Raw genomic sequence first — 6,000 nt, 5'->3', positions numbered from 1 at the left:
GAAGGACCATTTGGGGTCGGATTTGAGAACTCTTCGTATGTATGAACTCGTGGGGAGATAAGAAATCTATTGGTACGAGAATTTCTAAATTTCGAGATGTGGGCCCGAGGGTCGGGTTTTGGTAATTTCGGGATTTGTGTCCTTTATTGATTGTTTTCGCTTGGGCTTCGTTTCCTTAACATATTTTGACGTCCTCGTTCTGATTTTAGATAGATTCGACGCGCGTGGAGGCCGATTCGAGGGGCAAAGGCTTCGCGAGCTAGAGATTTAGCCAATTTGAGGTGAGTAATGATTTTAAATGATGTTCTGAGCGTTTGAAACCCCGGAATTTGCACATCGTAGTGCTATATTGAGGTGAGACACAAGCTTGATGACGAGCGTAGGGTCGTGCACTATTGGGGATTGTGACTTGGTCCGTCCCGATTGATGATTTTACCGCGTATTTGACTAAAACCTAATTGCTATCATCATTATTTGGGCTGAATGCCATATTTGGGCCTAGTGCCAACTATTTGAACCCTTCGGGGATTTTTATTGATATTTCTTCACTGTTTTGACTTTATACTTGAACTCGGTCATGTTATTTTCCACTGTTATACTACTCAGCCATGTTTACTCAGTTTTAATACTTAAATGACATTTTAAATGATGTTTGGGCTGAGAAACATTGTTTTACTATTGCCCTAGGGGCTTGTGAGGATTTTTGACTGAGTAAGGCCGAAGGCCTATGTTATGAAAAAATACTGATACTGATTTGAGGTCGAGGGCATGAGATATGTACGCCACGAGGTGGCTTGATTGATATGAGGCCGAGGGCCTAGTTTGATGCCACAAGATGGCTTGTTATTGCGCTTGGGCCGTAAGGGGCCCCTCCAGGAGTCTGCACACCCCCAGTGAGTGCGGGTACCCATTGTGATGTGAGATTGAGCCCAAGGGGTTGGTATTGTTCTAAGATGTTGCCCGAGGGGCAAATTTACTGATACTGTGCCCGAGGGGCGAACTTCTATTTGTTTACTTTACCTTAATTACTTGTCAATTACTTGTTTACTTGTTGAAAGAAGTTTTACTTGATTTTTCACTGGTTTACTACTTTTAAATGATTTTTACTGCTTCATTATAGAATGTCGTGTGCCTTACGTGTTTTCTTACTTTCAGTCATTATTTACATTTGTTACTCATTGAGTTGGAGTACTCACTTTACTCCTTGCACCCTGTGTGCAGATTCAGGCGTAGCTGGTCCCACCCCTGAGTGCTGATTTATTCCAGCTTCAGGCGGATCTCAAGGAGTCTTTAGGTAGCTGTTGGCGTTCGCAGCCCGAAGCTCCTCCCTATCTCTTTCCTTTATGTCTCTTAGTTAAGTATTTGAAATCTGTAGTTACATTTGAAGACTTAGTGTTGTTAGATGCTCGTGACTTGTGACACCCCGGTTAGAGCTGCGTCGGGTTGTATTTTCACTACTTATTATCATTAAATCATGTTTTAGACTGCTTTTATGTTGCTTAACTACTTTAACAAGTGAATTAGGTTTAGTTGGTTGGCCTTGTCTTCACGAGAGGCGCCATCACGACCGAGTTCGGGGTTAGGGTCGTGACAAGTTGGTATGAAAGTCTAGGTTACATAAGTCTCATGAGTCATGAGCAGGTTTAGTAGAGTCTCGTGTATCATTACGAATATGTCTGTATTTATCCTCGAGAGGCTGCATAACTTTTAGCAAAATCTTCATATTCTTGAAATTCTTATCGTGCGAACTTGTTGATCCGAGTACTAAACTTCTGTTATGCTATTCTCTCATAGATAGTGAAGACACGCGCTACCGGACAGGGTGGATGACAACCAGTGCCACCAGTTGTGGCCACCAAAGGCCGTGGATGCAATCGTGGTTGTGGTAGAGGCAGAGCAGCGAGGGCAGATCCTGTAGATCTACTAGCTGTCCCAGTTCAGGATCAGGCTCCAGCTATGGATGCTCCAGCAGTACCAGTTCAGGCACCAGCTGTGCCCATCGTGATTTCGGGTCTTTAGGAGGCCTTGGCTTAGATCTTATCAGTTTGCACTAGCCTAGATCAGGCGGTTTTAGCCACTACAGCCGTAGCTACTTTGCAGGACGGGGGAGGCAATCAGACTCCCTCCACTCGCACACCTGAGTAGGTCGTGCAGGGACTTCAGATGCCGGGGGCGCATCCAGCCTAGCCGGTTGTAGCTGCTCAGGACTATGTAGTTCCTGCCATGCCGGAGGACGAGCAAAGTTGGAGAGGTTTGGTAGACTTCAGCCTCCGTCATTTAGTGGTGCAGAGGGCGAGGATGCCTAGGTTTTCTTAGATAAGTGCCAGATGATGCTTCGTACAACGGGTATTATGGAGACCAGTGGGGTCGCTTTTACCACCTATCAGTTTTCAGGAGCTACTTTCAGTTGGTGGGAGGATTTTAAGAGGCGTAGGCCTGTTGGTGCAACACCCCTTTCCTGGCAGCAGTTCTCCGTTCTCTTCCTGGAGAAGTACATGTCGTAGTCCTGCATAGAGGAGCTGCGTAGGCAGCTTGAGTGGTTACGATAGGGGGAGATGACCGTGGCGCAGTATGAGTTGAGGTTTCTAAGTTGGCTCGTCATACCATCTGGTTGGTTCCGATAGATCGAGAGCGGATCGGGAGGTTTGTTGACGGTCTCACTTATCAGCTCCATATTCTTATGACTAGGGAGAGGGTATCTGAGTTCCCGGAGCCAAATAAATGTAGAAGTCAATATCCCTGTCGGGGGGCATCCCTGGTAGGTCTGAAGGAAATACCTTAGGAAACTCACGAACAATAGGCACAAAATCCATAGAAGGAACCTTCGCACTACAATCACGAACATATGATAAATAGGCCAAACACCCCTTCTCGACCATATGCCGAGCCTTCACATATGAGATAACACTACGGGTAGAATCACTAGGAGTCCCTCTCCACTATAAATGAGGCAACCCCAGCAAGGCTAAGGTCATATTCTTGGCTTGAAAGTCCAAGATAGTGTGGTAAGGTGATAACCAGTCCATCCCCAATATGACATCAAAATCAACCATGTCCAAAAGTAACAAATCTACACGAGTCTCAAGACCCTAATCACAACTATACATGAACGATGGACGCGATCTACCACAATAGAATCACCCACTGGTGTAGACACATATACAGGAGCACTCAAAGAATCACTAGGCATGACCAGATACGGTGCAAAATAAGATGACACATAGGAGTACGTAGATCCTAGATCAAATAGAATTGAAGCATCTCTACTACAAACCAGAACAGTACATGTGATAACTGCATCGGAAGCCTCAGTCCCGGGCCAGGCTGGAAGAGCATAACATCGGGGATAGGCCCCAACACTCTGAACTACATCTCTAGGATGGCCTCCTGCTGGCTGGCCTCCACCTCTAGTGCCCCTACCTCCACTTCTAGCTGGTTGTGCGTCCACCTCAATCACCTCTACCTCCACCTTTAGCTGGCTGAGCGGGCTATAGAACACTCGGTGCCTAAACCATCGCACGGGAACCCTGATGCTGAGAGCTTCTCGATGCTCGAGGGCAAAATCTAGAAATATGCCCCATATCACACAAGTATAACAAGACCTCAGCTGTTGAGACTGCTGACCTTGACGACCTGAATGACCACCCCAAAATCTCTGGAGCGGCGGTGCACTGATAGGAGATGGTGGTGCACCATAGGACTGCTGATCAGAATACTGCATATGAGAACCACGGGCACCTAAAGCACCATGAGAAACCTGAAGTGCTGACTGAAAAGGCCTAGGAGGATGGCCTCTACCATACGAATCCTTGCCTACAGACAAGGCACCACTGAATCTGCTTGAATGACGAGGCCTCTTGTTAGACCCCTGACCACCCCCTGTGATAGAACCATCTCAACCCCCTGGCCACATTGGCCGCATACTGAAAGGAAATCTCACTCCCCATCTCCTTAGCCATCTGAAGTCGAATAGGCTGAATGAATCCCTCAATGATCCTCCTCACTCTCTCTCTGAGTGGGAAGTATAAGAAGAGGATGACATGCCATATCAATAAACCTGGTCTCGTACTGAGTAACAGTCATAAAACCCTGTTAGAGACACTCAAACTACCTCCGATAGGTCTCCCTCTGAGTAATAGGGAGAAACTTCTCCAGAAATAGCTGAGAAAACTGCTTCCAAGTCAAAGTTGGTAACCCAGCTGGTCTAGCAAAATAATAATCTCTCCACCAAGTCTTGGCGGATCTAGATAAGCGAAAAGCAGCAAAGTCGACCCCATTGGTCTCCACTATCCCCATGTTCATGAGAACCTCATAACAGCTGTCTAAATAATCCTGGGGATACTCAGAAGATGCACCGCTGAAAGTGGTAGTGAAGAGCTTGGTAAACCTGTCCATCTCCACAAGGAATCAGCAGACATAGCTGCTCCATCACCGGTCTGAGCTACCACACCGGGCTGAACTACTCCAACTGGCTGAGCTGCTGGAGTCTAAAATTGGGGAGCCATCTGCTCTAGAGTGCAGGTAGTAGGAGCCTGGGCTCCTTCTCCAACCTGAGAGATGGCTGGTGCTACAAGAAGTAAGCCTGCCCAGGTGACACTCTCCATAAGGCCCACTAGACGGATCAGAGCGTCCTAGAGTACTGAGGTAGCAATGAACCCCTCTAGGACCTGAGCTGGGCCCACCGTAACTGCTTGGGCCGGAACCTCATCATCAAACTCAACCTGAGGCTCCGCCACTGGTGCTGCTGCTCTAGGCTGAGCTCTGCCCCTACCTCGGCCTCTAGCATAGCCTCACCCTCGCCCTCTGTCCCTCGTGGGAGCTGCTTCTGGGGGCTCGGGCTACTGATCAGTGGATGAGGAAGCACGTGTTCTCGCCATCTGCGAAAGAGCAAAGTAGAAATTCAATTAGCATTGAGAAACCAAACAGCACGACAGGAAGAATAAATGGCGATGTTTTTCCTAACTTTGTAGCCTCTGGAGGATAAATACAGACGTCTCCATACCGATCCCTCAGACTCTACTAAGCTTCTCTGGCAATTGTGAGACCTATGTAACCTAGAGCTCTGATACCAATTTGTCACGACCCGGATTTCCCACCCTCAGGAGTCGTGATAGCGCCTACTAGTGAAAGCTAGGCAAGCCAACTATTCCATTTTGATTAACCTTTTCAAGTTTTTAAGTCCTTATTATTTCAAAACAACATATCAAAACAACGGAAATAATAATATCAATAACAAAGCGGAAGACGAAATCTGATAATTTAACTTAACACAAACTGCGGAAGTCTAAATACAACTCTACCCAGAATTTGGTGTCACAATTTCACAGACTGTCTAAGATTACTACAAATAAAGTCTGATTAGAAATACACGAATCTGTCTCTGAATAAGTAAAAATAGAAAAGAGATGATAGAAGGAGACGCCAAGGCCCGCGGACGCCTGCAGGTTTACTTCGGATAGCCTGTTAGACTGAAGGCAGCAACCTCACTACGGTCCAAACGCTCCGATACCAGTATCTGCACACAGTGCAGAGTGTAGTATCAGCACAACCGATCCCATATGCTTGTAAGTGCCTAGCCTAACCTCGGCGAAGTAGTGACGAGGCTAGGACTAGACTACCAAATAAACTTGTGCAGTTAAATCATATACAACGGAAAATAAAAGCAGATATTTACAATAAAGATGGGAAAGGAAAACATGTTGCGGGGAGTACCAGACAACAACAAAATATCAAAATAGGAATGTAAAGAACCAAAATTTAAATACCAACAAAAATAAGGAGAACAAACACAATATTTACTTTCATTTCTTCCTTGTTGCAGGCGTGCAACCCGATCCCATTTCATGTATCTCATTGGAGGCATGCAACCCGATCCCATTCCATATGTCTCGTTGCAGGCGTGCAACCCACTCCCATTTCATATGTCTTGTTGCAGGCGTGCAACCCGCTCCCATTTCAAATATCACCTTGGCGGCGTGCCACCCGATCTTATTTACATGT

Source organism: Nicotiana tabacum, chromosome 11 (assembly GCF_000715075.1).
Source record: "Nicotiana tabacum cultivar K326 chromosome 11, ASM71507v2, whole genome shotgun sequence".
Taxonomy (NCBI): domain Eukaryota; kingdom Viridiplantae; phylum Streptophyta; class Magnoliopsida; order Solanales; family Solanaceae; genus Nicotiana; species Nicotiana tabacum.
Note: the sequence above shows the minus strand (reverse complement) of the source record.